Genomic DNA, 17742 nt, shown 5'->3' on the forward strand with positions numbered 1-17742 from the left:
AAGTCGATTTAAATGCATGCAAATACATTTAAACTGTCGGGCCACCCGATTCGGGCGCGCACCGGACCGCAGCCCGAATCGGATGTCGGTAAAGCCGCGATCTGATCGGAATCGGGTGCAGAACCCAACGCTCAACTTTACCGCGATTACGTGCCCGAAAACAGGCGCGAAGTTTTGGTAAAATCAGGCCCTATGTGTAACCCCCACCATATTGCCTGGGCTTGCAAAATCTTATGAACTGCCCTGGCTTGAGATAATTCATACCTCTTTAATCTGTGATTATCCCTCTCTCTACACACACCGTTTGTACCTGTAAACAAAAGGGTTGTTAGGGAAAACATCGGACCTCTCAGGGACAAAAAGTGGGGACTCATGCTTGGAGCCCAAAGAAGTAGGGGAGATCCTAAATGAATACTTTGCGTCGGTATTCACAAAGGAGAGGGATGTGTTGACTGGGAGTGTCTCGGAGGGGAGTGTTGAACCGTTGGAGAAATTCTCCATTACAAAGGAGGAAGTGTTAGGTTTGTTAGAGAATATAAAGACTGACAAATCCCCAGGGCCTGATGGAATCTATCCAAGGCTGCTCAGGGAGACGAGAGGTGAAATCGTTGGGCCTCTGACGCAAATCTTTGTCTCATCACTGGACACAGGTGAGGTCCCAGAGGATTGGAGGATAGCCAATGTGGTCCCGTTATTTAAGAAGGGTAGGAAGGATAACCCAGGTAATTATAGGCCGGTGAGCTTGACGTCCGTGGTTGGGGAAGTTGTTGGAGAAGATTCTTAGAGATAGGATGTATGCGCATTTAGAAAGGAATAAACTCATTAACGATAGTCAACATGGTTTTGTGAGAGGGAGGTCATGCCTCACTACCTGGTGGTGTTTTTTGAAGAAGTGACCAAAATGGTTGACGAAGGAAGGGCCGTGGATGTTGTCTATATGGACTTTAGTAAAGCGTTTGACAAAGTCCCTCATGGTAGGCTAGTGAAAAAGGTTGGATCCCATGGGATAAAGGGGGAGGTGGCTAGATGGGTGGAGAACTGGCTTGGTCATAGAAGACAGAGGGTGGTAGTGGAAGGGTCTTTTTCCGGCTGGAGGCCTGTGACTAGTGGTGTACCGCAGGGCTCTGTATTGGGACCTCTGCTGTTTGTGATTTATATAAATGATCTGGAAGAAGGAGTAACTGGGGTGATCAGTAAGTTTGCGGACGACACAAAACTGGCAGGACTTGCAGATAGTGAGGAACATTGTCAGAGGCTACAGAAGGATATAGATAGGCTGGAAATTTGGGCAAGGAAATGGCAGATGGAGTTCAATCCTGATAAATGCAAAGTGATGCATTTTGGTAGAACTAACGTAGGGGGGAGCTACACGATAAATGGAAGAACCATAAAGGGTGTAGAGACGCAGAGGGACCTGGGTGTGCAAGTCCACAGATCTTTGAAGGTGACGTCACAGGTGGAGAAGGTGGTGAAGAAGGCATATGGCATGCTTGCCTTTATAGGACGGGGCATAGAGTATAAGAGTTGGGGTCTGATGTTGCAGATGTATAGAACGTTGGTTCGGCCGCATTTGGAATACTGCGTCCAGTTCTGGTCGCCACACTACCAGAAGGACGTGGAGGCTTTGGAGAGAGTACAGAGGAGGTTTACCAGGATGTTGCCTGGTATGGAGGGGCTTGGTTATGAGGAGAGATTGGGGAAACTGGGGTTGTTCTCCTTGGAAAGACGGAGGATGAGGGGAGACTTAATAGAGGTGTATAAAATTATGAAAGGCATAGATAGGGTGAACGGTGGGAAGCTTTTCCCCGGGTCGGTGGTGACGTTCACGAGGGGTCATAGGTTCAAGGTGAAGGGGGGGAGGTTTAACACAGATATCAGAAGGACATATTTCACACAGAGGGTCGTGGGGGCCTGGAATGTGTTGCCGGGCAAGGTGGTGGAGGCGGACACACTGGGAACGTTTAAGACTTATCTAGACAGCTATATGAACGGAGTGGGAATGGAGGGATACAAAAGGCTGGTCTAGTTTGGACCAGGGAGTGGCACGGGCTAATTGTTCCTTGTTTCTCGTTTCAAGGCTTCATTCTATGATCATCTTGCTGGTGCCAGTACAGAGCGAGACTGCGGATAGTTGGGAACCTGTCTCGGGGGCAGGGAATTCATATGGTGTTCGTGGAAGTGGAAATGACTAGGGTTGGGAAGCATTTTCCGATCGGGGCCATTGTGATCTCCTGGACTCGTTTCGATCGCCTCAGGGGGTCGGAGAGGAATTTCCCAGATTTTTTTCCCCCATATTGGCCCTGGGGTTTTTCACTCTGGGTTTTCACCTCTCCCTGGAGATCACATGGTCTGGAATGGGGGGGTGGGGGTGAGTTAATAGGTTGTAATGAACAAAGCATCGTAGCTGTGAGGGACAGCTCGGTGGATAGGATATTGGTATGTAGATAGGCTGGAAAATTGGGCGGGGATCCTGGATTCAGGATTCAATCCTGGACCGGGGAGCGGAGCGGGCTTGGAGGGCCGAAGGGCCTGTTCCTGTGCTGTATTGTTCTTTGTTCTTTGTTCTAAAGACTTGATGACTTGCAAAGGCTCGCATCCCAACCCTTCTTCACATTCCAATCTGTAATTATCTTGCAATTGTGGCTTTGCTGATATATGCTGTGTTTGTGAACTAACCTCCACTTACCTGATGTAGGAGCAGCGCTCCGAAAGCTCGTGATTCCAAATAAACCTGGTGGACTTTAACCTAGTGTTGTGAGACTTCTTACTGTGCCCACGCCAGTCCAACGCCAGCAACTTCACTTCATGATATATTCAGATACTGATGTTCATGAACTCACCAGTCCCAACTTTTAATTAAATAATTATTGTTCCTTCAGAAAAAATGTGTCTCAACAAAATGCAGCACACAACATTGGGCCTAACATTCGAAGATGAACTGACCAGTTGTCAATAATCAGAATGGGATACACAGTTTATATTGGTCCGAGCACTGAGGTGAACACAGGTTTTTGGGCCTGGAATTTACTCTGAAGGAATTATCTCTGGCTTCAAGCACTGCAAAACATTCAATTATCCTTCTTACACGATTGGCCTAGAAATTCCATGGAGTGGCAATCACTATTGGCACTGCTGCATCACAAAGCGCCAGGGAACTGGGTTCGATTCTGGCCTCGGGTCACTGTCTGTGTGGAGTTTGCACGTTTCCACAAACCCCCCCCCCCCCCCCCCACCAACCTCCCCCGCCCCCCCAGCCTCCACCCCCCTGTATCTACATGGGCTTCCTCCAGGTGTTCCGATTTCTTCCCACAGTCCAAATGATGTGTAGGTTAGGTGGATTGGCCATGCAAAATGCACCGGGTTATGGGGATCGGATGGGATGAGCAATGTGTAATTCCATTCCCGTAAAAGTAAAAAGTAACAGAGTGACAATCCATAGAACCATCGAATCCCCACAGTGCAGAAGGAGGCCATTTGGCCCATCGAGTTTGCACCAACTCTCCGAAAGAGCATCTCACCCAGGCTCACCCTGCCCTATCCCCCTAACCCGGTGCATTTGCCATGAAAAGATTCACACTGAAATATTTTATTTTGCTAATTCTTTCTTTTCCTTTATCAAAGAACAAGAACAACAAAGGGCCTTCAGCCCTCCAAGCCTGCACCGATCATGCTGCCTGACTGAACTAAAACCCTATACCCTTCCAGGCACCATATTCCTCTATTCCCATCCTATTCATGTATTTGTCAAGACGCCCCTTAAAAGTCACTATCGTATCTGCTTCCACTACCTCCCCCAGCAACGAGTTCCAGGCACTCACCACCCTCTGTGTAAAAAAACATGCCTCGAACATCTCCTTCAAACCTTGCCTCTTGCATCTTAAACCTATGCCCCCTAGTAATTGAATCTTCCACCCTGGGAAAAAACTTCTGACTATCCACTCTGTCCACGCCCTTCATAATCTTGTAGCTTTCCCCTCTTCTGAGTCCCTGTCAGCACGGCAACAACATGACCACTTGAAACAATCCACACGTTGATCTCTAAACCAGTGTCGGCAATGAGTAGAGGGTTTTATTTCACTGTAACTGCAGTTTAGGATAGAATTTAACACAGACAATATAGGGAATGAGATGGAGGAGGCTTGGAATTCAATGTACCAAAGAAAGAGTTTGGACATTAGCAGAAGAATCAAATTGCACGACGTTAATGAAACACATTTTAATCAGCAATGAATAGATGTAATGTTGAGTTAAATTTAACAGGGTTTGTCCTGATGGTTTTATAGAGATAGAATAGAATAGAACAAAATGCCTACAGTGCAGAAGGAGGCCATTCAGCCCATCTGGTCTGCACTGCCTCTCTGACAGAGCATCCCACCCAGGCCCTATCCCCGTAACCCTGAGTATTTACCCCACTAATCCCCTCAATCTGCACATCTTTGGACTGTGGGTGGAAACCAGAGCACACAGAGGAAACCCACGTAGACACGGGGAGAATGTGCAAACTCCGCACAGTCTTCCACACGGAATTGAACCCGGGTCCCTGCCACGGTAAGGCAGCAGTGCTAACCACTGTGCCACCCAAACGCTGAAGTAAGTTATTTTATTTTATTTTCTCAGATATGCCACCTTTTCATAGGAAGAGAGAAATCTGAAATGTGAATGAGCAATATCTTCTCTCTCATAGAAAGAAGCTGGTTGGTGTACACTCTGCAGGGCATCTGTTGAATCACATATTAGATATTTTACACTGTGAGAGTGACAGACTCTTTTTATAAGGACAGAGCATCATATTTGAAAAAAACACCAAGGGGTTCTTGTGTTTATAAACCAAGTAGTGCTGTTTTAAGACCATGCAGTTTAATTGTTACACAACTGAGTCAGTATTTAATTATTTGGTGAGAGAACTGTGCAGATTTCGACTTACAGGATAACGGAAATACACATTGGAAAATGCAGTCTCCAGGTCAGAAACACCCAGGAATAACTTTTTTTTTTCCTTTTAAAATAAATTGTTTTACATCTGTAACAAAAGGGGGTCATTTTGACAGAGATTTTTATCTACTTGTCCATTTATGGGCATCGCTGGCTGGGCCAGCATTCATTTCCCATCCCTGAGGACATTTCAGAGTCTACCACATTGCAGTGGGCCTGGACTCAAATGAAAGCCTGACCAGGTAAGGACGACAGATTTCCTTCCCTAAAGGTCATTATTGACCCGAATGGGTTTTTATTACAATCGACAATGGTTTCATGGTTATCAGGAGATTTTATTTGCAGATTTTTCATTGAATTCAAATTTCATTATCTCCCATGGTGGGATTCAAACCCAGGTCCCACCATTACCCTGGGTCGCTGGTCCAGTGACAATGCCACTATGCCACCGCCTCCCTGGGATTGACAGGATTCAGTGATTTGCCTGATTTTATTGTCCACAGTCCTCACTATAAAGTAAAATGATCTTAGGCGTAAAGTGAGCTGATAAAACTGGTCCCGCGAGCTTTCCGGAGGCAGGTTCGGCTGAAATTCACACAGAAATGTTCTTTTTCCAGCAGAACAGCCTTTCCGCGGTTGGAGAGCCTAGAATCAGGGACCATAGTCTCAGGGTAAGTGGATCGGACATTTAGAACTGGGGTAAGAAGTTTCTTCAGTCAAAATTTGGAATTCTTTCGGCCAAAGAATCGTGGATGGCCTATCATTGAATATATCCAAGGCTGAGTGTAGACTGGATGGCCAAGTATACACTGTGATGACACAGCTACTTAAGGGTCATGTTTTGGTAGCGTGGATGCTCTCCCCAGAAGAGCGCAGGCAGAGATACAGCATGTGAGGGCTGCTCTGAGTGCATAATGAATTGTTGTTCTAAATACTTGGTGGCAAGTCATTGGAAACCAGCACTTCTACACTGAGACTGATAGATCACTGAACTCTAATGTGCCTTATGAGGATAGGTTGAGTGAGCTAGGTCTATTCTCCTTGGAGAGGCGAAGGATGAGAGATGACCTGATAGAGGTGTATAAGATGTTGAGAGGTATTGATAGAGTGGATTCTCAGAGGCTTTTACCCAGGGCTGAAATGGTTGTCACGAGAGGCCACAGGTTTAGGGTGCTGGGGAGTAGGTATAGAGGAGATGTTCGGGGTAAGTTTTTCACTCAGAGGGTGGTGGGTGCGTGGAGTCGGCTGCCGGTAGTGGTGGTGGAAGCGGATTCGATTGAGTCTTTTAAGAGACTTTTGGATAGGTTCGTGGAGGTTAGTAAGATAAAGGGTTATAGATGAGCCTAGAAGGTAAGGAAATTGTTCGGCGCAACTTGTGGGCCGAAGGGCCTGTTTGTGCTGTAGCTTTTCTATGTTCTTCTATGTTCTAGTGGGATCCAGAAATGTGGAAAAGTGGTAGGAAGGTGGAGATAAGGATTGAGGATTAGTCGTGGATTTTATTAAATTACGGAGCAGATTCAAGTGGCAGTCCACTTGCTCCTGTTTCTTGCCTTATGAGAAAGTGGATGCTGAACACAACTTTTTTTTTGTTCTTGCATGCGTGAGTGAGAACATTAAATGAGAGAGAGAGTTAGACATGAGGCAGCACGGTGGCACAGTGGTTAGCACTGCTGCCTCACAGCGCCAGGGATCCGGGTTCAATTGCGGCCTTGGGTGACTGTTTGTGTGCAGTTTGCACATTCTCCCTGTGTCTGCATGGAACTACTGTGGGTGCCCTGGTTTCCTCTCACAGTCCAAAGGATGTGCAGGTTAGGTTGATTGGCCATGCTAAATTTCCCTTTAGTGTCGCATGATGTGTAGGTTAGATGAATTAGCCACGGTAAATGTGTGGGGTTATGGGGATAGGGTGAGGGATATGGCTTGGGTAAGATACTCTGTCAGACAGTCTGTGCAAACTTGATGGGCTGAATGGTCTCCTTCTCCACTACTGGGATTCTATGATTCTATTCTTTGGGACCAAGAGAGAGAAACATTTGTCTTAGTTTGTTGTACCATGAAATTTGTATGCAGAGTAATCTCAGCTCATTACTGCTGGCAATATTCCAAAAAACAACATTACTTTGGTACTGTTTCAGGATGTTTCATGTTTAAATATATTCCATGGCTATTTGCTTAAATGTTAGCACAGGACATGAAAGCACATCCTTCCCCTGTGTTTGCAATGATTTTTCTTTTGCATTTATTCAATATCTTGCAATTACAAAAGGTCTACCTGCTGTTTTCTCAACAGAATGTTAACTCAATGATAAGTACAGCTCTTTCATCCTTATAGGGTTCCTGTTTAGAGCAAACACACGGTTCTCCCTTGATCCAACTCATAACCTGGTGTGTAAAATAAAAGTGGGAATTTCATATGGGTGGCAGAGTAGTTAGCACTGCCGCCTCACAGCACCAGAGACCCGGGCTCGATTCCCAGCTTGGGTCACTGCCTGTGCGGAATCTGTACAGGCTCCCCATGTCTGCGTGGGTTTCCTCCGGGTGCTCCAGTTTCCTCCCACAGTTCGAAAGACGTGCTGGTTAGGTCCATTGGCCATGCTAAATTCTGCCTCACTGTACCCAAACAAGCACTGGAGTGTGGCGACTAGGGGACTTTAACAGTAACTTCATTGCAGTGATAACCCATCTGGCTCACTAATGTCCTTTAGGGGAGGAAATCTGCCGTCCTTACCGGTCTGGCCTACATGTGACTCCAGACCCACAGCCAGGTAGTTGACTCTTAACTGCCCTCTGATCTGTTCTAAGGCAACTCGGGATGGGCAATAAATGCTGGCCCAGCCAGCGACGCCCATGTTCCACAAATGAATAATAAATTAAAAAATGTAAGCCTACTTGTGACACCAATAAATAAACTTTATAAACTTTAAATAAACTTTTGGAAAGGGTCCAGAGGGGGTTCACAAGAATGATCCCTGGAATGAAGAGCTTGTCGTATGAGGAACAGTTGAGGACTCTGGATCTGTACTCGTTGGAGTTTAGAAGGATATGGGGGGATCTTATTGAAACCTACAGGATACTGTGAGGCCTGGATAGAGTGGACGTGGAGAGGATGTTTCCAGTAGTAGGAAAAACAAGAACCGGAGGACACAACCTCAGGCTAAAGGGACGATCCTTTAGAATAGAGATGAGGAGGACTTTCTTCAACCAGGGAATGGTGAATCTGTGGGACTCTTTGCCGCAGAAGGTTGTGGAGGCCAGGTCATTGAGTGTATTTAAGACAGAGATAGATAGGTAAAAGCAAGTTACTGCGGATGCTGGAATCTGAAACCAAAAGGGAAAACACTGGAAAATCTCAGCAGGTCTGGCAGCATCTGTGAGGAGGGAAAAGAGCTGACGTTTCGAGTCCAGATGACCCTTTGTCAAAGCTCAGAGATATTAATCAAGCAGGTTCTTGATTAATATGGAGATCAGGGGTTATGGGGAAAAGGCAGGAGAATGGGGGGCCTAATTCTGCTCCTATGTCTAATGGTCTTAAAGAAAGTCATGGTGAAAACCCACTGAATGTTGGCTCTGTGAATGGTGGCACTTGATCCATCGCAGCAAATCTCAGATAATCAGCCTACGTTCTTCTGACAATCTCGAACATGCAATGCAGTCCAGCACACAGGCAGGGTGATTCCGAACCCATGTTAGTGGTTTGTGGGAAGGCCTGCTTGGGCAGAAAATACAGAGAGAATCCGGAAACATGATTCTCACCAGAGAGATCGTGCTTCTCGATTTTCCGCTCCTCACGCCATGTTGGCACAAGGATTACGCCCACAAAGGGCATTTTAATGGTTTTGAATGGATCTTAATATAATTAGCCATGCCCCCATCACATGATCCCTCTTCCCAATGAATATTCAAACCTCGCCAACCTCATGTCACATCGGCAAGATTTACAACAGGTTTTGAAAAACGAGATTCAGTCGAGGGGAATCTCCCCCCCCCACACTGGGGTTGTAAAGGTCACTATAACCCCTGCAGGGGGAGAGGGACTTGCTTGAGCAGTGCCCTCTGGCACAGGTTGGCACTGCCAGGCTGACACAGTGCCAAAGTGGCAGTGCCAACAGGCAATGCCAACCTGTGCTGGGGGGGTAGTGACAGAGGTGGGCCCTCCAGGCATCCCCATGGAAAGAGTATCTCTTCTGTGTGTTGTGGAGGGCTGATGCCTGTAAGATAGAGGAGTGCCCCTGAGTGTGAGATGGCGGGTTTTTGAGTGGGGCAAGAGCCCCATTGCTTGAGCAGTGAATATGAATGGGGTGGGGGGGGGGGGGGTAAGTGGTTGGGGGGGGGGCTCCTGACACAAATGTGTGGGGGTGCTGAGGGTTGTTCAGTTTGCGTGCTAGTCAGGGTGCCCTTTCAAGATGGCACCCTGATTTATCGATCCAGCCTTGCCAGCTCTATTAGGCCTCATCAGAGTGAAGGCAGGGATTTCCCTTTAAGGGGATTTCCCATTGACTGAATCCCATACCGCTGGGAAACCTGCGGTGGGGTTCTGCCGGTGGCACGGCCACAAGATCCGCCAGCGTGGACAACCAGAGAATTCAGGCCTTAGTTCTAGAAATACAGAGTGGGGGGGGGGGGGTTAAAAAGAGGCTGGGATCATTAAAGAGGTGGAAATAAAAGGATTAGCACTGCTGCCTCACAGCTCCAGGGACCCGGTTTCAATTCCGGCCTTGTGCGGAGTCTGTGCGGAGTTTGTATGTTTTTTCCCCATGTCTGCGTGGGTTTCCTCCGGGTGCTCCGGTTTCCTCCCACAGTCCAAAAGTGTGCAGGTTAGGTTGATTGGCCATGCTAAATTGCCCCTTAGTGTCCCAAGATGTTAGGTTAGGTGGATTAGTGGGGTAAATATATGGGGGTAGGGCCTGGGTGGGATTGTGGTCGGTGCTGACTCGATGGGCCGAATGGCCTCTTTCTGTGCTGTAGGGATTCTAAGATTCTAAGAAATATGTAGAGCTGTGAGCATATCATTAAAAGTAACTCTAAAACCTGTGAGATTGTCATAAAATCCAGCCTCACTCATTACTGCCCTTCAGATAGGAGGGTGAATTAGTCTGCCCTGACATCCGATAAATTACACTAATAATAATAATATTGCAATAAAATAATGCTGCTGGAAAATCTCACCAGGTCTGGCAGCATCTGTGAAGAAAGAAATGGAGTTAATGGGCAGAATTCTCCGGCCATGCTGGTCTAAAAGCCAGAAATTCTCACCCGACTGTCAATGGGGTTTCACATTGTCTGCAACCCGCCCACTAAAATTCCAGTGACGGGCGGGATGGGAGAATTCCGGCCATTCCCGTATGACTTGTTCAGAGCTATGTTGCCGCATGGCTCTTCTCAGAGCAATACACTGTTGATTTCCCTTTGTGGTGCAACAGATTTAACCTTTAGCTTTTGTCTATTAAGCAGGGAATTAAAAGTTAATTCAGGTGCCAAGACCTTTGAGCTATGACTGAGTGTAAAACAGTGGTCAGTTCAATTCCTTCAGTGAACATCATTACAAATTTAATGCTTCATACATTTCAGAGAAGTCTCATACATCAGTTCTGCATGAGGAAACATCAACACTGATATATCATCCCTCTTAGGAGGAGGTGATTGGCTTGGAATAGCATACATTTAAGATTAGAAGTTTAGCTTCGTGGAATCAAGAGTGAAATTTCCGATAGGATGATAAAGTTGGGAATGGGGCATGTTAAAATAACAGTTATTAATAAGGAGTGAGCTGATAAAAATGCGCCACAGATTAAGTTGTATGAGGTGACGTAGAATTCATAGAATCCCTACAGCGCATAAGAGGTCATTCAGCCCATCGAGTATGCACCGACATTCAGCCCATCGAGTATCCCACTAACCTACACATCTTGGGACACTAAGGGCCCGATTTTACTATTGCGTCGTGCCCATTTTCGGGCGCAAAAATGTGGTAAAGTCGGGTGTGAGGCCATTGACGTGATCCGCGCCCGTGTCCGAGCAGATTGCCACTTTACCGAAACCCGGGAATGGCGGCGATCCGCTTCGCGCCCTAAACGGGCGCAACGGTGATTTAAATGCATTTGCATGCATTTAAATTGAATTAATGAACTGCCCGCCCGACTTTATCAGCATTTCCCCCTTTACCACCGCGTTTGCCGATCCGGAACCGCGCCCTAATGAACCTGCTGGATAAAAGTCTGAATTGGACGCTCCAGCTGCTGAAGAGCGCGTTCAGTGCTTCCAACGGCTCTCTGACTCAGATCGGTGGTGTTGGGGGGGGCGGGGTGGGGGTGGGTCAGATCATTCTCTGGTTGGGGGGGGGAGGGGAGTGAGGCCAGATCGTTGTCTGGTTGTGGGGGGGGGGTGAGGAGGAGGAGGCAGTCAGATGTGTCTCTGGTGGGAGTGGGGGGGGGAGGGTGGGGGGGCGATCGTTGCCTGGTGGGGAGGGAGAAGGAGGCAGGTCAGATGTTCCTTGGGGGGGTGGGGAGGGGGGAGGTGAGTGAGGCCAGATCATTCTCTGAGGGGGGAGGGATGAGTGAGGCCAGATCGTTGTCCGGAGCGGGGGGGGTGGGGAGGGGGTGGGAGCGGGGGTGGTGTTGGGGGGGGGGGGCACAGATGGATCTCTGGTGGGGGGAGGGAGGCCCGATCGCTCACTGGTGGTGGTGGGGGGGGGCAGATGGATCTCTGGTCGGGGGGGGGGACAGATGGATCTCTGGTGGGGGCGCGGTGGGGGTGGGAGGGGGGCAGGGGTGGCGATCGGTCTGGGCAGCGGGGCGGGGTGTGGATCAGAGAGACAGTGATGTGTGTGGGTAGTGGGGGAGGGTGGATAAGGGGGACAGTGATGTGTGTGGGTAGCGGGGGGTGGATGAGCCGGACAGCGATGTGGTGGGTAGTGGGGGGGGGGGTGGATAAGGGGGACAGTGATGTGTGTGGGTAGTGGGGGGTTGGATGAGCCGGACAGCGATGTGGTGGGTAGTGGGGGGGGTGGATAAGGGGGACAGTGATGTGTGTGGGGGCCATCGCTCCCGCTTTTCGCTCCCGGGCCGCTTTCTCCACTTTCTGATGCCTGGGAGCGATCTGACATGGGCGCGCTTTTTCAAATTTTTTCTAACTGCGCACGTGCAGTTCAGAGCTCCGATCGTTTCAACCCCGCTAAGCCCCGCCCACAGCGCGATTCAGACCCGCAATTTTTTTTTCAGGCTGAGTACGTATGGGGGCACCTGAAAGCAGATTTCCAAGTTGGATCTGCATTACGCCCAGATTCAGCACTGAGAATGAAAATGGTAAAATCAGGCCCTCAGAGCCATGTTAGCATGGCCAATCCAACTAACTGCACATCTTTGGACCAAGAGAGGAAACCAGAACACTCGGAGGAAACCCCACGCAGACACAGGGAGAATGTACAAACTCCATACAGACAGTCACCCAAGGTCAGAATTGAACCCAGGTCCTTGAAGCTGTGAGACAGCATTGTTAACCGTTGTGCCACCATGCCACCCCAATTATATGGATTGTCTTGTGATGGGAACAAAGAAGATATACAGGCAGCTTTTGGTACTGGAGGTTAGATCTGTAAAGTGTCACAAAGCCATAGTTTATTTATCTATGGAGCTGGAACCGCTGGTTGAATTCTTTAAAAACTAAACAAAAGCATTTCAATTACTTTAAAAAAAGCAGCTCTTAAGATGTCAAAATATTAACATAGGTGTACACTGCAAATTACAAATCCATTGTGATGGAACCAAACTGTCTCAAAGAACCCATCAGACATAATCACCTTTGAGGATTGTGAATGACCCATCTGCTGAGCCATATACAAAACATCCAGACTATCACATGGGTATTCAATTGGGTAAGGGCCAAGCTACCAGGCACAATCTTTATAGATAATAAATCCTGCCTGAGAAGTGAACTCTTCTTACCATAATAAAATCACATCTGAACCATGAACGTAGAATCAACTTGCTATGACCATGTTTAGGTAACTGGTCAGTTGGCGAGAGAAGATCATGGGATGAACCAACTAACCCTCTTTGTGTTTAAAAAGGTGTGTGTGCGTGTGCATGTGTATAGCTTAGAAATGTAACACATTTGAGTCCCTGACTAAGTATGCAATATTTGGTTGTAAGTCTTGTTTGGCAAATCCATGAACACCTGCCGTTTAATGTTGATGAACCTTGTTGACTTGAGGTGCAAATTCTAATTCGGAATACTCCCAATCTAGAGAAAATCTGCTATCCTTATGTGGTCTGGCCTATATGTGATTCCAGTGCCAAAGAGTTGATTGCTAACTGCCCTTCAAACTAGATTAATAAACCACTCAATTGTACCAAACTGCTGTAAAGATTGTAGGGATTAACAGGGTAACTGAAGATGGGCAACACACGTTAACTTTTTCAGAGACACATATCCTGAGAATGAATCGAAATCTGCTAAAGCCTGGATTGAAGCTTTTTGCAATTTGTTGAACAAATGTTAGGGCCAATGACAGGGAGTATTCTCATTTCTCCATTTTACTGGTGTTCCATTGTGAAGTATACAAAACCAGCTGAGACCAATACTCTAATTTCCTCGTTTTTCTGCTGTTCCATTTTAAAGTATATAAGGTCGGTTGAGATGAGTACTCTCATTTCCCCGTTTTACCGACATTCCATTTTAAAGTATAGAAGGCCAATGTAGACGAGTACACTCATTGGAGGAGCAGTGGTGTGCAATGGTATTATCACTGGGCAAGAAATCCAGAGACCCAGGGTAATACTCTGGGGACCCAGGTTCGAATCCCACCACAGCACATAGTGAAATTTGAATTCAATGAAAATTCTGGCATTAAAAGTCTAATGGCGACTCTGAAACCATTGTCGATGTCGCAAAAACCCATTTGGTTCACTCATGTCCTTGAGGGAAGGAAATCTGCTGCCCTTATCCCGTCTCACTGACATGTGACTCCAGACCCACAGAAAATGTGGTTGACTCATAACTGCCTCTCTAAAACAGCCAAGCAAGCCATTCAGTTCAGGGATGGGCAATAAATGCTGGCCCGGCAACACCCATATCTCATGAATGATTTTTTTTTAAAATCCCTCTTTTGCTGTTTGTTTTTTCCTCTGGATGGAAAAGACACACTGGCCTGTCCCCACATCATGGTGGCTGGAGCATTTCCTTACTACACACTCTCATTAGTTATTTAATTGAAAGTTGAAGTTCACAGATGGATATCTGCATTGTACATAGGGTCTACAAAAGCTTAATACAAAATACATAAAATTTTGATATTCTATTAGCTCTGCTTGACAGATGTTTCATTCCTTTTCACTGCTAATGTGCTTGTGTATATGTTAAGACATCAGGATAAGGAGTTTGATACAAACATATTAAACTTTACCAAAAGGCTTGCTTTTTAAGGTGATGAAACTGGGACATTAATGTCCCAACAACATAGTTCTCATACTGGGTAGAATAGTCAAAAGCGAACATTTTAAGATCATAGAATCATGGAATCATACAATCATAGAATCCCGACAGTGCAGAAGGAGTCAATTCAGCCCATCAAGCCTGCATGGCCAACAATTCCACCAGGCCCTATCCCCGTAACCCCACATATTTACCCTGCTAATCCCCCTAACACTACGGGGCAATCTAGCACGGCCAATCCACCTAACCGACGTAGAGTCACAGAGCCATAGAGATTTACAGCATGGAAACAGGCCCTTTGGCCCAACTTGTTCATGCGTCTTTTTTTAAACCCCGAAGCTAGTCCCAATTGCCCAGACTTGGCCCGTATCCCTCGATACCCATCTAACCCATGTAACTGCCTAAATGCTTTTTAAAAAACAAACTTGGACCCACCTCGACTACTACCTCTGGCAGCTTGTTCCAGACACTCACCACCCTCTGTGTGAAAAAATTGCCCCTCTGGACACTTTTATATCTCCCTCCTCTCTCCTTAAACCTATACCCTCTAGTTTTAGACTCCCCCACCTTTGGGAAGAGATATTGATTATCTAGCTAATCTATGCCCCTCATTATTTTATAGACCTCTATAAGATCACCCCTCAGCCTTTTACGCTCCAGAGAAAAAAGTCCCAGTCTGTCCAGCCTCTCCTTATAACTCAAACCATCAAGTCCCGGTAGCAACCTAGTAAATCTTTTCTGCACTCTTTCGAGTTTAAATAATATCCTTTCTATAATAGGCTGACCAGAATTGTACACAGTATTTCAAGTGTGGCCTTACCAATGTCTTGTACAACTTCAACAAGACATCCCAACTCCTGTATTCAGTGTTCTGACCAATGAAACCAAGCATGCTGAATGCCTTCTTCACCATTCTGTCCACCTGTGACTCCACTTTCAAGGAGCTATGACCTGTACCCCTAGATCTCTTTATTCTGTAACTCTCCCCAATTCCCTACCATTAACTGAGTAAGTCCTGCCCTGGTTCAATCTACCAAAATGCATCACCTCGCATTTATCTAAATTAAACTCCATCTGCCATTCGTCAGCTCATTGGCCCAATTGATCAAGATCCCGTTGCAAAGATAACTTCCTTCACTGTCCACTCTGCCACCAATCTTGGATGTCATCTGCAAACTTACTAACCATGCCTCCTGTATTCTCATCCAAATCATTCATATAAATAACAAATAACAGTGGACCCAGCACTGATCCCTGAGGCACACCACTGGTCACAGGCCTCCAGTTTGAAAAATAACCCTCTACAATCACCCTCTGGCTTTTGTATTCATTTTGTATTCATTTAGCTACCTCACCCTGGATCCCGTGAGAGTTAACTTTAAGCAACAACCTACCATGCAGTACCTTGTCAAAGGCCTTGCTAAAGTCCATGTAGACAACATCAACTGCACTGCCCTCATCTACCTTCTTGGTTATCCCTTCAAAAAACTCAATCAAATTTGTGAGACATGATTTTCCACTCACAAAGCCATGCTGACTGTCCCTAATCAGTCCTTGCGTCTCTAAATGCCTGTACATGTTTGGACTGTGGGAAGAAACCCACACAGACATGGGGAGAATGTGCAAACAGACGGTCACCCAAGGCTGGAATCGCACCTGGGTCGCTGGTACTGTGAGGTAGCAGTGCTAACCACTGCGCTACCGTGCCGCCCTCATATCATGCTCATCTTCACGTTCAAATCACTTTGTTGCCTTTTTCCTATCGCTAGAACTTCCTCTGGCCTGCAAACCTCTCAGAACTTTGTTTCTTCCAACCTGGCCCACTGTACTTCCTTTACTTCTTCCCACCATGAGCATCAATAATTTCAGCAAAGTTAGAAACTTTGAAATTCCTTCCCTAACCTAAACATTTTCCACTTCTCTATCCCGCTCCCCATTTAAGTCGCTTCTCAAAAATTATTTTTGACCAAGCTTTTGCTCACCTGTCCTAATACCTACTGCTTTGACTTAATGTCAATTATCTAACTACAGTCTTCTGGCGTTCCTTATTAAGTTCTAAGTATAAATTTATTTATTAGTGGCGCAAGCAGGCTTATATTAACATTGCAATTAAGTTACTGTGAAAATCCCCTCGTCGCCACACTCCGGCGCCTGTTCAGGTACGCTGAGAGAGAATTTAGCATGGCCAATGCATTTAACCAACACATCTTCCGGGCTGTGGGAGGAAACTGGAGCGCCCGGAGGAAACCACACGCAGACACGGGGAGAACATACAGACTCCACACAGACAGTGACCCAAAGCCAGGAATTGAACCAGGGTCTCTTGTGAGGCAGCAATGCTAACCACTGTGCCACCGTGCTCCACTGTGATAAAGGTGCTCATACAAGTGCACGTTGGATATGGTCACATATTAAATATGCCAATGCTTAGAATACTCCAAAAGGGCTCCACAATTGGCCTCATTCAGTTCAATCTGAATAATTTAATGCCCCTCTCATCTTGACAGATTGAAGAATTATTGATGTTTAATCTACAAAGTCAGACAATCCATCTTTAAACGGCATGAACTCATCACAAAATGACACCTCCTACATTTCTGAGTGCATTTGAAAGAAAGGAGAATCATCGTTAATACTGTATCACATTTAGGTTTGTACTTTCAGACTCCACATTAACCTAAAGATATTCAAGCATTAATGTCAAGTATCCCAAACTTTATAAAGCAATGCCTTCCAGGCACTGGTTACATATGTGGTTACAGGCTGAGATTTTTATTATCCATATCAAGCATTCCCTATGCAGAATCTGTTCCTCGCGTTATAGATCCAAAGCAAAAAAATAAGATCAATGCTCCAAAGATGCGGCAAGCTTATTCCTCATGACTAGCTGAGTTATTCTCCTCATTTGAGGAGGGGTGTGGTGGCGTTGGAGGCAGTTCAGAGGAGGTTCACCAGATTGATTCTGGGGATGAAAGGGTTGACGTATGAGGAGAGATTAAACAGTTTAGGTTTATACTCGCTGGAGTTTAGAAGAATGAGAGGGGATCGGATCGAGGTATATAAAATTTTAAAAGGGGTAAATGTAGACTTAATGTTTCCCCTTGTGGGGAAATCTAGAACAAGAGCATGGTGGAGTCTGAATCGTTGAATGGTTTTAAGAAGGATATCGATGTGTTTTTAATTTTTCTTTTAAATGGGTTAAAGGGATATGGGGTAAAGGTGGGGAGGTGGATTTGAGACCAGGGAGAGATCAGCCATAATCTGATTGAATGGCGGAGCAGGCTCGAAGGGCTGAATTGCCCACTTCTGTTCCTAATTCCTGTGTTCCTATGTTCAGTGCACCACATTCTAGATTTGAGACTATGAGCTGCACGGAGAGAG

At 46.4% G+C, this 17742-nt stretch overlaps 1 protein-coding gene across 1 annotated transcript in view; it reads right to left on the reverse strand.

Moving 5' to 3' along the window:
- LOC144504123 (contactin-associated protein-like 5) overlaps positions 1-17742 on the reverse strand; it is a 922207-nt gene that overhangs the window by 331529 nt on the left and 572936 nt on the right. The window lies entirely within an intron of this gene.

Source organism: Mustelus asterias, chromosome 14 (assembly GCF_964213995.1).
Source record: "Mustelus asterias chromosome 14, sMusAst1.hap1.1, whole genome shotgun sequence".
NCBI lineage: Eukaryota > Metazoa > Chordata > Chondrichthyes > Carcharhiniformes > Triakidae > Mustelus > Mustelus asterias.